The following is a 23690-nucleotide window of genomic DNA, read 5'->3' as shown; positions in this document are numbered from 1 at the left end:
TCAGTGTCCCACTTTTTCCGCATCCCCTCCAACATTTATCATTATTTTTCCTGTCATCTTAGCCAATCTGACAGGTATGTAGTGGTATCTCAGAGTTGTCTTAATTTTCATTTCTCTGATCAATAGTGATTTGGAACACTCTTTCATATGAGTGGAAATAGTTTCAATTTCATCCTCTGAAAATTGTCTGTTCATATCCTTTGAACATTTATCAATTGGAGAATGGTTTGATTTCTTATAAATTAGAGTCAATTCTCTATATATTTTGGAAATGAGGCCTTTATCAGAACCTTTAACTGTGAAGATATTTTCCCAGTTTGTTGCTTCCCTTCTAATCTTGTTTGCATTAGTTTTGTTTGTACAAAGGCTTTTTAATTTGATGTAATCAAAATTTTCTATTTTGTGATCAGTAATGGTCTCTAGTTCATCTTTGGTCACAAATTTCCTCCTCCACAAATCTGAGAGATAAACTATCCTATATTCCTCTAATTTATTTATAATCTCGTTCTTTATGCCTAGGTCATGGACCCATTTTGATCTTATCTTGGTATATGGTGTTAAGTGTGGGTCCTTGCCTAATTTCTGCCATACTAATTTCTAGTTTTTGTCAAATAATGAATTCTTATCCCAAAAGTTAGGATCTTTTGGGTTTGTCAAACACTAGATTGCTATAGTTGACTATTCTGCCTTGTGAATCTAACCTATTCCACTGATCAACTAATCTATTTACTAAGAATTTTCTTTACTGGATCTTCAGGAATTGTAGCTATAACATGTTCAGGACTGTGTGCCAAGCTGCATCTGCACAGGGGTTGCTTTTCAGGATGATGGAAACGTTGCTGTTGCCAAGTACTTGGATTCTAGGTCTTGGACTTTATCCATCAGCGTCTGAAGGGAAATGGTTGTCAAGTTTTTATTGGTGGTGGTTTGACTAGCCTGGCATATGTCTCTCTCTCAGAGAACCTTGCTGTTTTACCTAAGTTGACTTTTTTGTCCTGTTGGTCAGCCATTGTCTCTCTCTTCACACAAGTTGCTTTCCTAAATATTAGCTATGAGGGCTGGACTGGAAGTATACTGGTGATCTTTATTTATTTATTTAATATTATAGCTTTTTATTTACAAGATATATGCATGGGTAATTTTACAGCATTGACAATTGCCAAATCTTTTGTTCCAATTTTTCCTCTCCTCCCCACCCCCTCCCCCAGATGACAGGTTGACCAATATATATTAAATATATTAAAGTATAAATTAGATACACAATAAGTATACATGACCAAACCATTATTTTGCTGCACAAAAAGAATCAGACTCTGAAATAGTGTACAATTAGCCTGTGAAGGAAATCCAAAATGCAAGTAGGCAAAAATAGAGGGATTGGGAATTATATGTAATGGTTCTTAGTCATCTCCTAGAGTTCTTTCGCTGGGCAAAGCTGGTTCAATTCATTATTGCTTTATTGGAACTGATTTCATTCATCACATTGTTGAAGAGACCCACGTCCATCAGAGTTGATCATCATATAGTATTGTTGTTGAAGTATATAATGATCTCCTGGTCCTGCTCATTTCACTCAGCATCAGTTCATATAAGTCTCTCCAGGCTTTTCTGAAATCATCCTGTTGGTCATTTCTTACAGAACAATAATATACTGGTGATCTTGGACAGGCTGCCACTCCTTGTTCTTCTGTGTCTATCACCTACCAGCACCTTTTCTGGTTCGTGGACATTTGTGGAGAAAGGTGGACTCCCCCTCACCATAATTATTTTTCCTCTCAATGATGACTCTGTGGGCTGGGTTGGGCACAGGTCTAGTGGTTGGAGGGGTATTTTTGGTATCTTAGGATGTCTTTGCCAAGATCTGAGGAAAGAAAGAAACATAGAAAAAAAAAGAAAGAAGGAAAAGAGAAGAAAGGAAGGAAGAAAAGGAAAGGCAAGGAAAGGTATTAACGACCACTCTAATGTTTAGCAAATGTTTGATTTTAAAAATTAGTGGTGATGTTAATGGGAATGAGAAATCCAGAAGTCCTTGACTAGGGAATCATTGAAAAATTTGTAATAGAGTGATGAATTTGGAGCCACAGAGTTTGAGTTTGAATCCTGTCTCTGCTACATACATCACAACTCCTTTAAACCTTAGTCCTCATCTGGAAATTGAGGAAGTTGGACTATATGATGTCCTCTGAAGTCCATAAAAGGAGACATGTATTGAGGATGAGAGGTAATAGATGAATTTCTTAAGCATACACCAGAATCCTCAAAATATTTACAGGACCAAAGAAAGGCATCTAGTTGTGTTGGGTGGATCTTCAAGGGAGGATTTATGGAAAGATATGAAAGGGAATCTCATAGAATGGTAAGATTTTGAGGGCTTACATTGTGCCAAATGGAGGAAACATCCATGCTAATATACTGCAACAATCTATGCAATTACAAATATTTTTCAACAAATTCCCACTAAGCATCTTTTATGTGTAAGGCAAAAGAGAATAAAATCTTCTCTAGCTTTAAGGAGTTTGCAATTTTGGTAAACGTCTCTACAGAAATAATTGTGTTCAATATGATATTATTATCAAGGAAGGAAATAAACATTTATTAAGCATCTACTATATGCCAGATACTGTGCTGTGTTTTATTACCACATTCGATATAATTTGATTTGATAGAAAACAAACTCTTCAAAGGTATGTCATTGTTATAGATACTGTGAAGAACAGAAAGAGAATAAATTTTTAAAAAGGTAATACGTCTTCCTGGTGATCCTATTTAAGGAGGAATCATATTAGAGGGATCAACAGTCATTCAGATGAGATGGTCTTAACAATCTACATAAGAAAAAAAGAACAGATGGAGAATTACCATTGTCCAGGCTCCTCATTCCCATTTGGATTCTCTAGGGTCAGTAATAATTACTAATGTAGAAGGGAGAGAGACAGGATCTTTAAGAACCCATGACATTCATATAGTTACTAAAAGTTTACAAGGCATTCTAACAACAACCACAACAATATTGTGAAGTAAATAGTAGAAATTGTATTTCTTTATTTCTGTTCTCTCTCCCTGACCTCCATTTTACTTGAGATCTGTCATTTATTTAATCTAGGGAATTCCTGGTGAGGAAACACCTTACATTAATGCAGATCAACACATATTCTGTACCTTATATTAGTCTTACAGTTGCCAGAACATCGAGAAATTAAGTGACTTGCTTAATGTCACTTAGTACACAGATGTCAGAGTGGGATTTAAGCCCAAGTGTTCTTGATTCCTGGTATCCTATCCAACATATCCTACTAATTTGTAAAGTCAAAAAATGAAAAATCCCTTTACCTCTTTTCCCCTAAGTTTCCTTATCTGTAAAATAAGATAGATTGGGTTTAATGGTCTTTGAGATTCATTTCAGTGCATGGTGATTTCTATGGGAGTCAGGGCACTACAGGCTGTTTTGAAGTTAAAGGACCCAGGTTCAAATCTTGACCTTGCCTGTCAGCTGTGTGACTTTAGGAAAGCACCATAATCTCTCTGGGTTCCAGTTTCCTCAACTGTGAAATGACAAGATTGTTCTAGAGTTCCTAAAGTCCTAGAGTCCTAATGGTTCTAGAGTTCCTTTCATCTCTAAATGTATCATCACTAGCAGGGGTCCTCAAACTACAGCCCACAGGCCAGATGCGGCAGCTGAGGATGATTATCCCCCTCACCCAGGGCTATGAAGTTTCTTTATTTAAAGGCCCACAAAACAAAGTTTTTGTTTTTACTATAATTCAGCCTTCCAACAATCTGAGGGACAGTGAACTGGCCCCCTATTTAAAAAGTCTGAGGACCCTGTTTATGGGATGGGGGAGGGGTATTCTATGTGGATGACTCTGTGTAATTCAGGGCAAAAATACTTGAATTTTGAAATGTTAAAAATAGGAGTGGTTAGGTGGCACTGTTCCTGGAGTCAGAAGGACCTGAATTCAAATTTGGCCAGTGTGATTTGGCAGTTTTAAGGCATGATCCTAGATCTTAAACACCAAAATGTTTTGGGAGGTTTCAGCAATCCAAATGAACATTCCTTTGGGCAGAGCAGCTGCAGGTAAAGATATGTGACTCTTTGTAGGAATGCACCAATAATAGAAGGATGTTTCGGAATGAGGAAGTGAAGAAATGTTTTATGTGGGGGCCTCAGATGTTGAGGAAGGATTCGAGGTGAGATGGTCATGGAGACATGATAGAACAGTGTGAAAGATCCAAAGCAGAAATGGGAGGGAAATACTTTCTTCAATATAAGGGAATGAACAATGATCCTGAGATGGATCTTTTTACCTTGGAGGCAATTTTGTAATTTCAAGATTTTGGGAGTTCTTGGTTCCTCATAATATGAATCCTGAAATGAGCTTATTCTCTCCCTTTTTCAGGAACTTAGTTTCCTAGACAATCTTATTACCATAGGTAAGGCAATTATGATGTACCCCAACTGCCTTGATTAGCATCTTTAAGATACTTATGGGAAGGCAGGCTTTCCGAGGCTGCTTTTGCTAATGTCTTCAAAGAAGTCTCAGCATCTCAATAAATATCTTCGTTCTTGCCTTCGTTTCCTCATCTTCCCCAAGAAACCCTCAAGGTTATATTTCCCCTATAACAAATTTGATTATGATGAAGATCTTTGCTAAATCCTTTTTAGGACTAAGCCCATTACGAGGTCTTCTCTCTCTCCCTTCTCATAGTGTCTTCCTTTTAATGGTGTCTTTCTTCTTACTATAGATGACTCCAGTTAGTCTGCTATGCTCCTTTATGGATTTACTCTGACAGTCAATGGTACACTCACACATCATGGTATATTTCTTCTGGTTAGTTGGAGCACGTTCCCCGGTGGAACTCGGGGAGCTTTTCCATTGTTAATTGTTAAAACCCCTTTCCTTGCTAACTGTATGTCCTACCAAATCTATTTCATCTTCATCATTTCTGGTTCCTTTTACCTCTTCATTTTTTCTGTAACTTTTTCTCCTAAATAAACATACCTTTTGGCTAAGGAGAAAACTTTTGTAAGTTTTTCACATGGGAATTGCTACTGAACCTCATCATTTGATGTCTTTACTCAATCTCATCACTCAATCATTGTCAGCTACACTTTGGGAGGAACCCTTGGCAATGACTCCAGAGATAGGGCAGATAAACCCATCTAGCTGAAGTGTCAAGCGAAAGACAGGGAGGGAAAGACAGCAGGGAAAAGCAGAATCAAGCTATCGCCATTGCTCTCTTTCTGCGTTCCATCACTCAGGTAAAGATTACCATGCATCCAGAATCCTGGAGTCCCTGGACCACTGACTCTGTGGTCCCTAGATTATCCCTGTCAGCCAGGGTTCAGGAAAATAAAGTTTATGGAGAGGAAATCTACCACCTGTCTTTGTATATGCAGCAGCACCTATTTCCTTAGCAACCACAGCTACTGAAGACCTGGAGAAAAAAGCTACTAGCCAAGTTCTCAGCACTTTCCAATTGTTTGGCATCTAAAATGGACATATTTTTAGCAATGGTAGTAAAGAAAATGTTTTATCATGTAGTTTTCTATTACACATACAATTAATATTCTATTTCATTTGTCTTGAAGTTGAAACCTCCTTTATATGTCATCTCTTTTAATAGAATATGAGCTTCTGTAGATCAAGAACTTACTTTTTCTTATTTATTAATTACTTACTGACTTACTCTTTCTGTTCCCAACACTTAAAACTTTATTTTGCCCAGTGATTAATAAGTGCTTTTTGAAGAATCTTTTGTTCTTTACCCCTGGCCTACCTGTGCTACTGTTCCCCTTTTAGAATGTAAGCTCCTTTGGGCAGGGACTGGCTATGGAATGAGGGGTAGAGATTCATGTTGTGTAACTTCTGTAATGTCCAATTAATGGGGAATTAGGAGAGGAATATGTGCTTCAGGATAGGAAATAAAATGCTGCCTTTGGAGTTTCAAAGGTGTGTCTACTAACCGAGGCACCCATTATTGCAAGAATGTAAGAAATAAATCTTTCCTGCATTAAAAATGTTTTTCTATTCATGGGTTTTTAGACATTTCTTCATTTATTCATTCCTTGGAGAACCTGACCAATATCAATCCTGACTTGGATTTCCAGGAGACATGAATATAGAGGGAATTGTTGGGATAATGTAGAGCCAAAGCAAAATGTGCAAATGGCTTTATGATTAGATGTTTTAAGTATTGGCCTTCTAGGATGGTATAATAGTAGCTGTGTCATTTCTATGAATTTTTTTTTGTCAATATTCATTTGTGAATCTTTTATGTTTAGAATTTTTCTTGGAGGCAATAACTGCCTAATGTTTGATCTATATTATATGTTTTAATTCCTTTCTAATCCTCCCTTTGGACACAATCATATTTAAACATTAAGTAATTTCCCACAGGGCTTCAGGAAAGGGATGTAAAAAGGGGAAGAGTTTCAAGAAAAGAAGTTAAACTTTCTCTTTGGAGACTAGGCTTCCCCAAGATTGAAAATGGGCCACTGAATGAATTGAAAAGATGTTCTTAGTGAAAAAGGAGAACGCTGTGCCTCTTTGATTTGGCTTTTCTAGTTGAAAAGTATGTTTTATAATTTGAATGTGAGAATCCTCATAAAGAATGATCCTTTAATTACCCATGCCTAGGAAATTATTCATAATTTGCATGCTATCAGTAACATCACTTATCCAGAGGTTTATTTTTTTTTTCTTGTAACTTCAGTTATCTGGGGAAAGAATCAAAGAAACCTTCAGACTCCTCTGAAGCCAAATATCTTATTCAAAACCCATTTATCTTTAATTTAGTTACTCACTCTGACATTTGTTAGCTGTGTGAACCTGGGCAAGTCACCTTTTTTCCCATCTAAGGAAAACAGTTTCCAAAGCCATAAATCATTATGTTGTAGACTTGCAATGGATGGAAAGAACACCAAATTTCAAATTAAGGGATAGGTTCCTGTGGGATCTTGGGCAAGTCTCAGCATCTCTGGGTCTCTAAGTCACAGCATGTAGACCTGTTTGTGACTTTAGAAAATGTCTTGTCCAATTCCTCTATTCTACTGGTAAGGAAACTGATGTTCAACAACTTGTTCAGTATTACATTAGGTGGGAAGTGATTAGGAAGGATTTCCACCTGGATTCTTTGACTCCAAATCCAGTATTATTTCTTCCTCCATATTTTGCCTCTGCCTATATACAATAAAGCCATTATTTTTAGGATGGAGATGTATATGTGAATATACAAACTGCTCTGGCAATGGAGGAAACCAGAATGTTTTAATTCACACATACATACACACATAAACATAGAAACACTATATAGATGTAGTTTTATATATGTGCATATTTTTGTACATACTACACACATCTATTTATATATGTATATACATATACACATAGTAAGTACTAACATTTATATAGTATTTTGTATACATTTGCAAGTATATATATGCATGTATGTCTATTAACACTTGTATACACACATGTGTATGTGTGTATGGCAGTTGGGTGGCGCAGTAGATAAAGTATTAGGCTTGGAGTCAGAAAATCTTAAGTTCAAATCTGACCTCAAATACTTACTAGCTGTGTGACTCTGGCCAAATCACTTAACCCTGTTTTCCTCAGTTTTCTCATCTGTAAAATGAGTTGGAGAGGAAATGGCAGACCCCTGCCATTATGTATATCAAGAAAACCCCAAATGACTACACAAAGAATGACTGAAACAACTGAACAATAATAGAAGCATATGGCATTTATGTACATTTGCATATATATGCATATACATATACATGCACAAACACACAGACAGAACTTAAAAACTCAATTGCTATCTGGGTCTATTAAGTATGGCTGGTAAGTAGCACTCCTCAATGACCTCCGAGAGCACCATTTTGATTATTGTTGTTCATAATAATGATTCTGAATAATCCAAAAAAGTTGGTTCAGGATTTTCCGTTCATGAAAGCAATGTCTCTTTTCAAAATCAAATTTTAAAAGTTCTTATAACCTTGGGTAAGCTTCAGCTATTTGGAAGGCTCCCTTGTATAGAACAACTCATTCCCTCACAATGTGGGAGTAAAGAAATGCTAACTATTTTAGTATAATATTTTTATGATTTATTTTAGATTTAGGATCATGTGTGTCCATATGAGTAACACTGATCAGGACACAGACAATATTGCCAACTCCTGGGATATTATATATGAGACCGCAGTTAAGAGAGCCCAAGTTCTCCTTAAACTGAGGAAATAAGGCAGGCTGATTTTTTTTTGAGGGGGAAAGAGGCAGCTATTTAAGGAGGAATGAATAGACAGGGTTGGACTTTACATTCCCTTCACATCTGGGATGCAGGGCCATCTACACCCTGCTCCACTATCTCCTGCTAGACAATAAAGTTCTTCCAGATTGTGCTTAGTGGAATGGAAAGGATTCAGCCAGGAGGGTGGGGTTGCCTGGGGATGTTCTATGAATTGAGAACAAAAAAGCCAGAATGATTGCCAAGCCAGCCTGAGATGGCAATTTCTGCACAACTGGAAAGGCTGGTTCCTGGAATGTGCAAATCTTAAGGGGCCAGTATTAGAAGGACTGATGGAGAGGTGTGGCTGTGTGATTGAGTGCTTCTATAGGCTTCCACACCCTTCTTGGAAGCATACAGAAAGAGTGAGTCAAGCCTGGAGGACCCAGGGGAGAGGCTTGAGGTGTCAGGTGAGTGTGGTGATGCTGACCCCAGATTGTGGCCAGGTCAAGAAGTCATTGCATAACCTGAAGCCATATCTATGTATCTGGGAAAGGGTGAAAGGTTTGTGTGTTGGGGAAAACCCTATTAACACAAGTTTATGAGAGATATTCATGGATTGGGGTATTGATACAGTCCCCAAAGAGCCCTGAGCCCACGAGGTAATGGTGCAGGTTCAGCCTTCAGAAGGCAGGCTCAGACACGGGATTCTGAAAGGGAATTCATCCAATCTTTTCTTGTTTGTTTGTTTTTTGGACAGAGACACAATGCCATGATGAAAAGATTCTAACCCTCTGACCTTATCATAGCTGGCAAGATACAGAGAAAGCATCCTTCCATTTTGGTCTGGGATTTTTTAGCCTGATTGCCAGACATATGAATCATGTGCCAGGATTGGGAGAATTTGGTACTGGAGCACTTTTCCCCAAGATTTTCCCTAAGGCTTCATAGAAATTTCCCAGGGCTGGCTTAAATATAAATATATATTTTTAGAAACCTTAAATGTAACCTATTTTAGCCCTATTATTTTATAGATGGTGTACCTAAAACTCCTAAGGGGAAATGACTTGCCTAAGATCATGCATATATAAAACATTTATCCAAGGTCACACAGATAGTAAATGGCATGGTATGGAATAAAATATGGGCCTTTTAGTTTCAAGTTCAGTGTTCTTTTTTCTATTATTAAACTCCCATTCAAAATTTTATTTCTTTTTCCTTTTAGAGAGTTTAATGATTAATGATTACATCCATGTGGCCCAGTACTTTACAGTTAGTTTCAGGGCTTTGCCCTGAAGGAACGAATTATTTGTGATACATGTGCACACTTGGTGATATTTGGGGGGCACTTCATTAGAGTAAGCAGCCCAAATCACCTCATGGTGATTTCTTTATCAAATCAGAGAACCACAGAATCTGAGAGCTGAAGGGGGCTTCAGCAGCCATCTCCATCCTTTGCCTGATAAGCATCTCCATAATAATACATTAGCTGATGCAATAGATCAGGCCATTGCTTCCAAGTGCAGATAATTTAAATGGCTCTAATTGCCAGAAAATTTCTCTTGACATGGAATCCAAATTTGCCTCTGCCACCTCCACCCATATCCTAGTTCTGCCCTCTGGGAACAAAAAGAACCCGTCTAATTTCTTTTAGGAAGAGGCAAGAAAATTAGGATGACACAGGCTAACAGATTATCTGCAGTCTTCTCACAATAATATTTGTTCTTTGGCCTTCCTCCCCACTTCTCCACTGGAAACTTAGACTTTATTCTTGGATCAACCTTGGTATTTGAAGGTTTAGCTTTTTCCTTGTTTTGCCAGGTTTCAGGCCTCCACATAATCTTATCTTTCAGTGACTCATTCCCAACATCTCCTTCTTTCCTCACTTGTTTCCTTGTCTGTTAGTTGAGGGCAGAAATTGTTTTGATGTTTGGTATCTATCTATACTGCTAATTAGTTTGCCTGGAAAATAGTAAGCACTTAATAAATGCTATCTCTGTGTCTCTGTCTGTCTGTCTCTGTCTGTCTGTCTCCATCTGTCTGTATCTGTCTCTGTCTCTGTCTATCTCTGTCTCTGTCTCTGTGTCTGTCTCTCTCTGTCTGTCTCTCTGTCTCTGTTTGTCTCTGTCTGTCTCTGTCTTTCTCTCTCTCAATTCATTACAGTCAGTAAAATATTTGAAGACAATTATGAGTCTTCTTTTCTTCAGGATAACACCTCTTGTTTTTGCTAACAATTCTCACACTAAGTGTACTTAAGACCTTCATCCTCCTGATTACCTTCTTCTAGATGGTCTTCTAAACATCAATAATATCAAATAATTAAATATCAATAAATATCAAAAATAATAATGATAACAATAATAATGATGATCATAACTAGCATTTACACAGCACTTTAACCTTTGTAAAATGCTTGTATATATTCTTGGGAGGTAGATGCTATTATTCCCATTTTACAGCAAAAGCAACTAAGGCAAAGACAAGTTAAATGACTTACCCAATGTCATATAGCTAAAAAGCATTTGAAGTGAGAGTCAAATGCAGGTCTTTCTAACTCTTAAGAACAGTACCCTATGTCTTTCTTCAACTATAGCATCCAAATTTGATACAATATTCCAGATGAGAGCTAAGTGGGGCAGAGTATTAGAAAACTTCTTTATTCCTGGAAGCTATGGCTTTCTTAATGTATTCCCAAATCATATTAGCTTTTCTGGTCTTCCATGCCACATTAATGTTTTATGTGGAGATTATTGGCCATTACAAACCCTAGGTATTTTTTAGACTAATGCTATCAAACCATACCCCTCACCCCCTAACTTGTATTTATAAAACTTTTTTTTTTAATTAAGTATAAGATTTTGTTTATCCCTATTGACTTTCATCTTATTAAATTCAGTTTAGTTCTCTACATCTCAAGAACTTTTTGGATCCTAAACTTTTTGGCATCTAGTGCATTTGCTCTCCACCAGCTTTGTGTCTTTATTAAATTTAATAATCATGTCATACATTTATTTATTAAAGTAATAAAAATTTTAATATTTTTTATTTTTATTTTACTAATATTTTAAAAATAAAATAGGAAAAAACCCAAAGCAACAGCAAAAGGCTAAATCTGGATCCCTGGAGCACTCAACCAGAAACCAACTGTAAAGCTGACATGATGTCTACTCTTTGAAGTCAGCTATTTGACTATTTCTATTGCTGTTCAGTGATTTAATCATGTTGACTCTTTGTGACCTCTTGGATCATAGCAGAGTAGACCCTTCTATCCTTTACTACCTTCTGAAGTCTGTCCAAACTCATGTTTGCTGCTTCCATGACACTATCTAGCCATCTTATCTTTTGCTTTTCTCTTCTCCTTTTGCTTTCAATTTTCCCCAACATCAAAGTCTATTTCTGAATGCATGTGATTCTATTATTTAATTATTAACACCTCTCCATATTTTTTCTTGAGAATTGTATGATATTTTTTCAAATCTAATCTATTTCATCAAAGTAGATTATCAGATATCAAATACATCTACTTTATCAAATCTGTATCTAAAATTTTGGTAAACTCTCTCTTCCTAATACAAATACACTTACATGTATGTATACATGCTAATTACTGAAAAGGCAATGTATATTTATTTAACCAGCAAAGTGTTATTATATGTGAATTGATTCTGTACTCAAACCTCGAGGCTCTTCAGAATTTCAATGTAGCAGTCTCCTATATAATGGAGCCATATACCTAAAGGTAATTTATCTAGTCAAATCCAGACTACAGTGGGTTTTGAATTTAGTGGAATGTTATGAAAATGAAATATTGTTCAGAACAGCTCAGAACTACTACAACTCTGTCCTTTTACCTTGCACCTAAATTTTCTTATGTTTAAGGATACAACTCTCCTTCTCTCCCTGCTCATAGAACAGAAGCAATCAAAATATTGTTTCCAAACAATTTACCAGACATAGTTAAATGAAAGAAACTCTTATTTAAAATACTTCCTAAATGGAATGTTCTGTCCAGGTTCTCCTGAAACTCTTCCCAATTACCCTTCTTAATCTGAGTAGTGAAGCCAGAGATTTCTGAAATCTCTTACCACAAATTGTGGAGAGATAATTACTAAATCAGGGAGAGAGGGATGGGTGTCTGTAATGGTTCAGCAATGAATCTCAGAATATAAGCCAAGGGACAAGAGTCTTAAGGGGAGCTTCCCCTCTTCCCTCTCAGGATTTGTGAAAACTTACAATTTTTGGTCCTTGGAAACCTTTTGTCATTTAGATCTTTGTTTCTGCTTCCAGTCTTGTCACTTATACAGTATTGATTGGATTATTACTCTTACTCATTGCAGGTAAAAAGGATAGAGGCTTGGACTATAACTTCTGGTCCTGCCCTTATAATTTGGTTTCAGCTCTCCTGTCACTAGTCCTTTGTCATCACAGGTATAGAGGTAGGTCACAGCAGCTGGCAACTCAGGAGCCAGACTCCTAAAGTTCACTGCATTCATCTGGTCTGGTCTGGCTATAGTAGCTCTCTGCCACCTCTGTCCTAAATGTTGAATAAAATAAAAGGAGAAAAAAAAGGACAAAAAAATCAATTCTTGATTCAGAGTCCAGATCTCATTCTCTTCCTCCTATGCTTTACTAAAATGTAGACACTCTAGATAGGAATACTTCTTTTTCCTTTTTCTTACTGCATAGCTTCTTGTTTCCTGAGTGCTATTCTCTCTGTTTAGAAGTTCAGTAGAAGAGAAAGAGCATGGTTATCATTAGCAATATTATTCCAGCACTGTCATTGTCTTCAAATTATTACATCAGGCCCTGGAGGAAACAATAATAGTACAGATAAGATAAAGGATGTGTGTAAGCACAAGTTGTAAACATAATTATAGCAAAGACAAGAAAGAAAGAATGGATGAGTTCCTTTCTTATTACAATAACTTCGAATACTACTTTTTCTTTTTTCCTCAACTGTAATTTCCCTTTGTTTTTTTCATATAAGGTTTTCTGTTTTGTTCTCTTTTCTTTTGGGCAGCTTTGCCAAATTTTTATCAATTTTGTTAAATCTTTAAAACAAAAACAGCTTTTAATTTCTATGGTCTTTTGTTTTTCATTATATTTATTCTCAATTTTTAAAGATTCCTTTTTCTGTACTTATTTTGAGCATATTCATTTACTTTCTTTTTTTTTTTAAATTTTTTATTTAATAATTACTTTATATTGACACTCGTTTCTGTTCCGATTTTTTTTCTCCTCCCCCCTCCACCCCCTCCCCTAGATGGCAAGCAGTCCTTTATATGTTGGATATGTTGCAGTATATCCTAGATACAATATATGTTTGCAGAACCAAACAGTTCTCTTGTTGCATAGGGAGAATTGGATTCAGAAGGTATAAATGACCGGGGAGAAAACAAAAATGCAGATAGTTCACATTCGTTTCCCAGTGTTCTTTCTTTGGGTGTAGCTGCTTTTGTCCGTCATTTATCAATTGAAACTCAGGTCTCTTTGTCAAAGAAATCCACTTCCATCAAAATATGTCCTCATACAATATCGTTGTCGAAGTGTATAATGATCTCCTGGTTCTGCTCATTTCACTTAGCATCAGTTCATGTAAGTCTCGCCAGTCCTCTCTGTATTCATCCTGCTGGTCATTTTTTACAGAACAATAATATTCCATAACATTCATATACCATAATTTACCCAGCCATTCTCCAATTGATGGGCATCCATTCATTTTCCAGTTTCTAGCCACTACAAACAGGGCTGCTACAAACATTTTGGCACATACAGGTCCCTTTCCCTTCTTTAGTATTTCTTTGGGATATAAGCCCAATAGAAACACTGCTGGATCAAAGGGTATGCACAATTTGATAATTTTTTGGGCATAATTCCAGATTGCTCTCCAGAATGGTTGGATTCGTTCACAACTCCACCAACAATGCAATAGTGTCCCAGTTTTCCCGCATCCCCTCCAACATTCATCATTATTTTTTCCTGTCATCTTAGCCAATCTGACAGGTGTGTAGTGGTATCTCAGAGTTGTCTTAATTTGCATTTCTCTGATCAATAATGATTTGGAACACTCTTTCATATGAGTGGTAATAGTTTCAATCTCATCCTCTGAAAATTGTCTGTTCATATCCTTTGACCATTTATCAATTGGAGAATGGCTTGATTTCTTATAAATTTGAGTCAGTTCTCTATATATTTTGGAAATGAGGCCTTTATCAGAACCTTTAACTGTGAAGATGTTTTCCCAGTTTGTTGCTTCCCTTCTAATCTTGTTTGCATTAGTTTTATTTGTACAAAGGCTTTTTAATTTGATGTAATCGAAATTTTCTATTTTGTCATCAGTAATGGTCTCTAGTTCATCTTTGGTCACAAATTTCTTTCTCCTCCACAAGTCTGAGAGATAAACTATTCTATGTTCCTCTAATTTATTTATAATCTCGTTCTTTATGCCTAGGTCATAGACCCATTTTGATCTTATCTTGGTATATGGTGTTAAGTGTGGGTCCATGCCTAATTTCTGCCATACTAATTTCCAATTATCCCAGCAGTTTTTATCAAATAATGAATTCTTTTCCCAGAAGTTAGGGGCTTTGGGTTTGTCAAACACTAGATTGCTATAATTGACTATTCTGTCTTGTGAACCTAGCCTTTTCCACTGATCCACTAATCTATTTCTTAGCCAATACCAAATGGTTTTGGTGACTGTTGCTTTATAATATAATTTTAGATCAGGTACAGCTAGGCCACCTTCATTTGATTTTTTTTTCATTAATTCCCTTGAGATTCTCGACTTTTTATTGTTCCATATGAATTTTGTTGTTATTTTTTCTAGATCAATAAAATATTTTCTTGGAAGTCTGATTGGTATAGCACTAAATAAATAGATTAGTTTAGGGAGTATTGTCATCTTTATTATGTTCGCTCGGCCGATCCAAGAGCACTTAATATTTTTCCAATTATTTAAGTCTGACTTTATTTGTGTGGAGACTTTTTTATAATTTTGCTCATATAATTCCTGACTTTCCTTTGGTAGATAGATTCCCAAATATTTTATGGTATCAACAGTTATTCTGAATGGAATTTCTCTTTGTATCTCTTGCTGTTGGGTTTTGTTGGTGATGTATAAAAATGCTGAGGATTTATGGGGATTTATTTTGTAGCCAGCTACTTTGCTAAAATTATGAATTATTTCCAATAGCTTTTTAGTAGAATCTCTGGGGTTCTCTAGGTATACCATCATATCATCTGCAAAGAGTGATAGTTTGGTTTCCTCATTGCCTACTCTAATTCCTTTAATTTCTTTCTCGACTCTTATTGCCGAGGCTAGTGTTTCTAATACGATATTAAATAATAATGGTGATAGTGGGCAACCTTGCTTCACTCCAGATCTTACTGGGAAAGGTTCCAGTTTTTCCCCATTGCATATGATGCTTACTGATGGTTTTAAATATATGCTCCTGACTATTTTAAGGAAAAGTCCATTTATTCCTATACTCTCAAGTGTTTTTATTAGGAATGGATGTTGGATTTTATCAAATGCTTTTTCTGCATCTATTGAGATGATCATATGGTTTTTGTTTGTTTGGTTATTGATATAGTCAATTATGCTAATAGTTTTCCTAATATTGAACCAGCCCTGCATTCCTGGTATAAATCCTACTTGGTCATAGTGTATTATCCTGGTGATGATCTTCTGTAATCTTTTTGCTAATATTTTATTTAAGATTTTAGCATCAATATTCATTAGGGAGATTGGTCTATAATTTTCTTTCTCTGTTTTCAGCCTACCTGGTTTAGGTATCAGTACCATGTCTGTGTCATAAAAGGAGTTTGGTAGGACTCCTTCAATCCCTATTTTTTCAAATAGTTTATATAACATTGGAGTTAATTGTTCTTTAAATGTTTGGTAGAATTCACATGTAAATCCATCTGGTCCTGGGGATTTTTTCTTAGGGAGTTGATTGATAGTTTGTTCTATTTCTTTTTCTGAGATGGGACTGTTTAGGATATTTACTTCTTCCTCTGTTAGTTTGGGCAAGCTATATTTTTGGAGGTATTTTTCTATTTCATTTAAGTTGTCGAATTTATTGGCATAAAGTTGGGCAAAGTAACTCCTAATTATTGCTCTAATTTCCTCTTCGTTAGTGGCGAGTTCTCCCTTTTCATTTTTAAGACTAACAATTTGATTTTCCTCTTTCCTTTTTTTAATCAGATTTACTAAGGGTTTGTCTATTTTGTTGGTTTTTTCATAGAACCAACTCTTAGTTTTATTAATCAATTCAATAGTTTTTTTACTTTCAATTTTATTGATCTCACCTTTTATTTTTAGAATTTCAAGTTTAGTGTTTGACTGGGGTTTTTAATTTGTTCCTTTTCTAGCATTTTTAATTGCAAACCCAATTCATTGACCTTCTCTTTCTCTATTTTATACAAATAGGCCTCTAGAGATATGAAATTTCCCCTTATTACCGCTTTGGCTGCATCCCATACATTTTGGTATGATGTCTCATTATTATCGTTTTCTTGGGTGAAGTTATTAATTATGTCTATGATTTGCTGTTTCACCCAATCATTCTTTAGTATGAGATTATTTAGTTTCCAATTATTTTTTGGTCTACTTCCCCCTGCTTTTTTGTTGAATGTAATTTTCATTGCATCGTGGTCTGAAAAGGATGCATTTACTATTTCTGCCTTACTGCATTTGAGTTTGAGGTTTTTATGTCCTAATATATGGTCAATTTTTGTATAGGTTCCATGAACTGCTGAAAAGAAAGTGTATTCCTTTCTGTCTCCATTACATTTTCTCCAGAGATCTATCATATCTAACTTTTCTAGTATTCTATTTACCTCTTTGACTTCTTTCTTATTTATTTTGTGGTTTGATTTATCTAATTCTGAGAGTGCAAGGTTGAGATCTCCCACTATTATAGTTTTACTGTCTATTTCTTCTTGCAGCTCTCTTAGTTTCTCTTTTAAGAATTTAGATGCTACCCCACTTGGTGCATATATGTTTAATATAGATAGTGCTTCATTATCCATGCTACCCTTTAGCAAGATATAGTGTCCTTCCTTATCTCTTTTAATTAGGTCAATTTTTGCTTTAGCTTGATCTGAGATCAGGATGGCTACCCCTGCTTTTTTGACTTCACCTGAAGCATAGTAGATTTTGCTCCAACCTTTTACCTTTAACCTGCATGTATCTCCCCGCTTCAGGTGTGTTTCCTGTAAACAACATATTGTAGGATTCTGGCTTTTAATCCATTCTGCTAACCGCTTCCTCTTTATGGGGGAGTTTACCCCATTCACATTTATGGTTAGAATGACCAATTCTGTATTACTTGCCATCTTGTTAACCCCGGTTTATGCTTTTCTCCCTTCTTTCCCCTTTCCCCCCTTCCCAGTATTAAGCTTGTGAGCACCACTTGCTCCTTACAGCCCTTCCTTTTTAGTATCCCTCCCCCCGCCTTAGAGTTCCTCCCCCTATCTTACCCCTTTCCCTCCCAGTTCCCGTATTCCCTTCCGCTTAGCTTATTCCTTCCCTTTTCACTTTTCCCTTCTCACTTTTTAATGAGGTGGGAGAAGTTTTACCATAGATTGAATATGTCTTAAGATTTTTCACTTAAAGCCAATTCTGAAGGCAGTAAGATACCCACTATATTCATCCCCCTCCATTCTTTCTCTCAGATATAATAGGTTTCCTATGCCTCTTCATGAGATGTACTACCCCCACTTTACCCTTTTTTCTGATACAATGTCCTTTCCACATCAATTTCTAGAACAAGGTATACATGTATACTTTATACATCTATATAGTCAAAATATAGTTCCCAAGATTAATCTTTACCTTTTTAGATTTCTCTTGAGTTCTATATTTGTAGATCAAACTTTTTGTTAAGTTCTGGTTTTTTCATCAGAAATAGATGAAATTCGCTTACTTCGTTGAATGTCCATCTTCTTCCCTGGAAAAAGATGCTCATTCTCGCTGGGTAAGTTATTTTTGGTTGCATACCAAGTTCCTTAGCCTTTCGGAATATCATATTCCAGGCCTTTCGATCTTTTAATGTGGATGCTGCCAGATCCTGGGTGATCCTTATTGTGGCTCCTTGATACTTGAATTGGGTTTTTCTAGCCGCTTGCAATATTTTTTCCTTCATCTGAGGGTTCTGGCATTTGGCCACTATATTCCTTGGTGTTTTGATTTTAGGATCCCTTTCAGTGGGTGATCGATGAATCCTTTCAATGTTTATTTTTTCCTCTGTTCCTATGACTTCTGGGCAGTTCTCTTTGATAATTTCCTGGAAAATAGTGTCCAGGCTCTTTTTTTCATTATGTTTTTCTGGGAGTCCAATGATTCTCAGATTGTCTCTCCTGGATCTGTTTTCCAGGTCTGTTGTCTTCCCCAGAAGGTATTTCACATTTTTCTCCATTGTTTGATTTTTTTGGATTTGCTTGACTGATTCTTCTTGTCTCCTCGAGTCATTCAATTCCACTTGTTCAAGTCTGATTTTCAGTGAAGTGTTCTCTTCACTCACTTTTTAAAAATCTTTTTCTAATTGTCCAATTGAGTTCTTTTGTTCTGTGGAATTTTTTTCCATTTCGCCAATTTTGTTTTCCAGTTCCCCAATCCTATTTTTCAAGGATTTTACTTCTTTATCCACTCTCTCTTTAACTTTCTCCAGGCTCTTTTGCCAAGCCTCCCTCTCCTTTTCCAAGCTTCCCTCTCCTTTTGCCAAGCCTCACTCTGCTTTCCCCATTTTTCTTCTAGCTCCCTTGTGAGAGCCTTTTTAATCACTTCTATGAGGTTCATCTGTGCTGAGGAACAGATGGTCTCCTCCTTTGGGGATTCACCTGGGGACTGCCTGTTTTTAGTCTCCTCAGGATTTAGAGTCTGCTCTCTATCTGTGTAGAAGCTGTCAAGGGTTAAAGTCCTCTTCAGCTTCTTGCTCATTCTGTCTATTACTCAGAGACAAACTACCAAAGAAAAACAGAAAAAACTGGAGTCTTTCTTTGGGGGAGGGGTTGGGTATGTTATCGAGCTTCCTCTACAGACTGCAGGGGGCAGCAGTGAGGCACTAGCAGGACTGTGCTGCGCCTGCGCTCTGAGATCCCAGAGCGTGCTGAGTCACTGTGGGGGGGGGGGGGGGGGAAGGAGGGGACGGCCAGGTCCCGAGAGACTCCAGCTGTTTGGGGTTGTATTCTTCAGCCCCGGTGTTTTTAGCTTCTCTGCTGGGCTGCTGACTTGCTGCTGGAGCAAAGTATCCAAACCTGTAGCGAAGCTCTCCCTGCAGAGATGGCTGCAATCACTCCCCACCCCCTCTCCAGTCTGCTCCCATGCTCTCACTGCCGCTGCCCGCCGCCTGCGCCCGATCTAAAACCGCCCCAGCCCTCCAGTAAAGACAGACCTTTCTTGGCGGATCTCAAGGATGGCTTCTCTTGGTAACTATATGTGGGTTTTTTTCAGTCAAGCATTGATTTAGAGGCTTGTAATGAAGTGGATAGTGAGAGAAAGCGTGGAGCTTATGCAGCTGTGAGCCTCCTCTCCGCCATCTTAACCGGAAGTCCCCCATTCATTTACTTTCTAATTTAAAAATTATATCCTCATTTCACTAATCATCCTTTTTCTATTTTGTTAATTTACATCATAGATTACTTTTATTTCCCCCCTAAGTTTTGATATGCAACCTTATTATTGCTGTTCTTCTTTATATAGTTATTAATAATCTTTATGATATATTCATTAACTCATTAATTAATCAGGATGTCATTGTTGAGTCGCCATGCAGGCATATTTTATTGCCTTTGTTCTCTTTATTTTTATTGTGTTATAGAATGTAAAGAATATGTTTAATATTTTTCTATTTTATATTAATTTGTAATTTTTCTCTGTCATAGCACAATCTACTTTTCAAAACTATCATACACAGCCTTATAATATATTCTTTTCTTAATGTTCCCATTTGGAAGATACTATAAGTATTTCAACTACAATTCTCCAGGTGTTTGTTAAGTTGTACAGTTTCTTTTAAAAAATCTTTTTGTGAGATTTGTTCCATTTTGAGAGAACACTGAAGTTTCCTACAATTATCTTGTTATTTTCTATTGTTTTTGTTTATCCTTTGCTTTTGACTATATCTTTTTGTGATGCAGTTAACTTTTGTATCATGCAATTAGATGCTATTCCATTTAGTCCATGTATAATATTGGTTTCTTTTCTATGATTCCTTTAAGCTTAACACAATCTCCTTGTGAAACTCTTGTAACTGTGAATTTTAATTTTTGCTTTCTTGGATAGCATTTTTACAATTTCTGATTTTTGAATTATCTTATACATTGTACATTTTGCTCCAATATTCCATTTTTTCATTGTGTTCACTTTTATTTTTCAGATGTGTTTCTTGTATATAGTTGATTAAGTTTTGTTTCCTAATTCATTTATTACTCTCATTTTATTAGACTGTATAATCCATTCCACATTTAAAGTTTTCCCTCCATTTATTTATTTTAAATTGATTTTTCTCCCTTTTCTTTCTTAAATGAGTAATCTATCTGTGTAATTAGTTCTGCTGTTATTTCTTTGATACATTTCTATTCCTATTGGATCCCTACTCTCTATGATCTACCTGCTCCATCCCAAGTTTTCTGAATTTATTTGTTAGTTCTTCCTTTCTTTTTTATTTATTATTTCCTTTTCTTTTCTCCCCAATTAAGGCAAATTATTTAAAAATTTCACTCATTTGTTCCCCTTCAGTGTTTCATTTTAAGTAACATTCATTTGTTATCCCATTTTTTGAAAAAAAAATTCCTTGATTTGTCATCATTTCTCTTTCTTTGTAGCCTATTAGGAATTTTATTGCTTAATTCTTGGGCTATACTTTTATTTGTTCCCTTTTTATTCTCTTTTTATCTCAATGAGAATAAAGAAAGTACCAAATTTGAGCTTCCTTTTATATCTCATTTTACAGAACTTACCTCATCATTTCTATTTGCTTCTGTGCCTTGTTCTTAGATGTACCAATTAATGAAAGAAACATTTTCTGATGAAAACAATGTTGTGTGGTAGGAGATATTCTGTGTTCAAAATCAGGAGGCCTGTCCTACCCTCTGCTCTTACTATGATCAATCTCTACTCCTAAAGTTATTTTTCTCTGATTCTTTATTCCCTTATTACTATGAGTGATTTAGTTTTTATGCTTCCCTTTCCCAGATTGGGATGTAGTTCTCCTAAGAAGTACAACCCTTTCTTAGAAAAGGTGGCTTCTGAATGTATAACTTTTATCCAGATGAAATTCATCATAAGATTTTTGTCTCTCATCACACATATTTCATTCCTTGTAATGATGTTCTTCAATGATGCTCTTTTCCTTATCCCTTCTAGTTCAAAAACCTTTCTTCAGTTCTCCTATTCTAGCCTTTCCACTCCATCAGTTTTATCCTATTCTCCCATGGTTTCTACACTCATTGAGAGACTAAAGGAATTATTATTCTTTTGCTATTTACCAAGGTAACTGAAGGGATGTATGTCTGTGTTCTTTCATCACCACATCTCTCTTTTCCCTCCTTTTCTACTATTTTATATCTCCCTCCTTTCCCCCAATTTTAAAGCCCTTCTGCAAAAAGAATTCCCTTATTTACCAGGAATTTAGCTCATGGAATAATTTCTTTTCTTTCTCCCTTTTTCCTGAATTTAAAAATTTTTCTTATATCTTCAATTTGGTAGGTCTTTTGTATCCCTTGATGAAGACTATTCTTTTACTTCACAGTGAGTCTGTCTCTGTCTTTCTTTCTTTCTCTTCCTCTCAACATTGATTTGGTTACTTAGTCTTTTCTCGATAATTGAATTTATTCACCTTTCTTCTGTTTTGTGTGTGTGTGTGTGTGTGTGTGTGTGTGTGTGTGTTGTGTGTGTGTTTGAAAAATCAAATAATTTATTAGCCTGTGATTTTTTAAAATCTGTTTTTACTTTCTATTTATTTTTTCAGGAGACCTTCAACTTTTTCATCGAAGGTCTTTCTTTTTTTCACTGATCATTAATCTAGGCATTTCTTGGGTAGCAATTTAAGCTACTTTGCTTTGGGGGGAATATATTGTTTTATAGAAAAATAGATTTAGAACTAGGGATTTTTAGTATTCTCTAGACCAGTGATTCTCAAACTTTTGTTCTCAATATTTTAATACTATTAAAATTATTGAGGATCTATCCAAAGAGTCTTTGTTTATGTGAGTTATATATGCCCACATTTTACCATATATATTTACCACATTAGAAATAAAAATTAATTTTGAATTTGTAGACTTCCTGAGGTTTCTTAAATCTCCAGGATTCTCTGGATCATATTTTGAGAACTACCAATCTAATTCAACTTCCTAATGTAGACCAAAAACACTCAGGTAACTTGATTAACTTCCCTAAAGTTAAAAAGAGGTTGAAAAGTTTGAGGTCACGTCCTTATTGAATTTCTTATAAATATTCTTATAATATGTTCTGGGATTATTCTTTGGAAAGTGCTATTTTTTGTCACATTTGTAAGTCTTCTCTTAGTTGGTTGCAAAATTTATTTTTATTGAAATTGTGAGATTTTAACCACTATATGCCTTAGAGTATTTGCATGCATGCTTGTGTTCATGCATGCATGTGTGTGTGTGTGTGTGTATTTGCAGTAATCTGTGAATTTGATTAATCAGTGTTTGTTGTCTCTGTTCCAAAGTTTTTTTTTTTTTAAACTTTTCTTATATTACTTCCTGCAGTATAGTATTCAAGTTTTAAAATTTGCATGTTCTTTTGGGAAATCTATGATCCTTAAGTTATTTCTGTATCTTTTAAAGTCAGTTGCTCTAACTTTATGATCCTCTGTGTTGACCTCTCTACTGCTTGTGAATTAGATTTTTATTCAGACTTTCTTGAAATGTTGGTATTTTCTCTTCTAGTCAATTGCTTTTGGTTTCCTTCCTCATTCATTGGCTCCTGCCCCTTCCATTGCTGCCCAGGCTTTGAAACTGGGCATGCTGGGGCTTCCTCATTCTCCTTGAACTGAGGAAGGGACCTGGCATGCTTTCCTTCCCAGAATAAATTCTCAGGGGAAAGAATAGGTTTCCCACCCCCTTTTCCTTAAGTATGGAAGATCTTTCCCTCTAGCTTGTCTTTCTTTCCTTCCTTTGGCTAGGCAAAAACAGTTTGCTTCTTGGAATAATCAAGCTGAGCCAAGTGGGGATTGTGTAGAAATCTGCTCAGCTTGTCCCTGAATCACAATCCCACAGGGCTGATGTTCCTCACTACAGTTGGTATACAAAGTGGGTGGGAGAGGGTGTTAGGAATGCTGAGTAAGAGTACAAAAAATTTAAATTCTCCAATATTGTTATATGAGATTTTTACCTTGTGTAATGTTTTTGTCTTATTCTGTGGATTCAGCTTTGGTTACTCATGTCTGGAGCATATAGAGATTTTTTTAAATTGAGGTTTGGGGTTGTAG

The sequence above is a fragment of the Antechinus flavipes genome, chromosome 5 (assembly GCF_016432865.1).
Source record: "Antechinus flavipes isolate AdamAnt ecotype Samford, QLD, Australia chromosome 5, AdamAnt_v2, whole genome shotgun sequence".
NCBI classification, from domain to species: Eukaryota; Metazoa; Chordata; class Mammalia; order Dasyuromorphia; family Dasyuridae; genus Antechinus; species Antechinus flavipes.
This window is presented reverse-complemented; position numbering follows the sequence as displayed.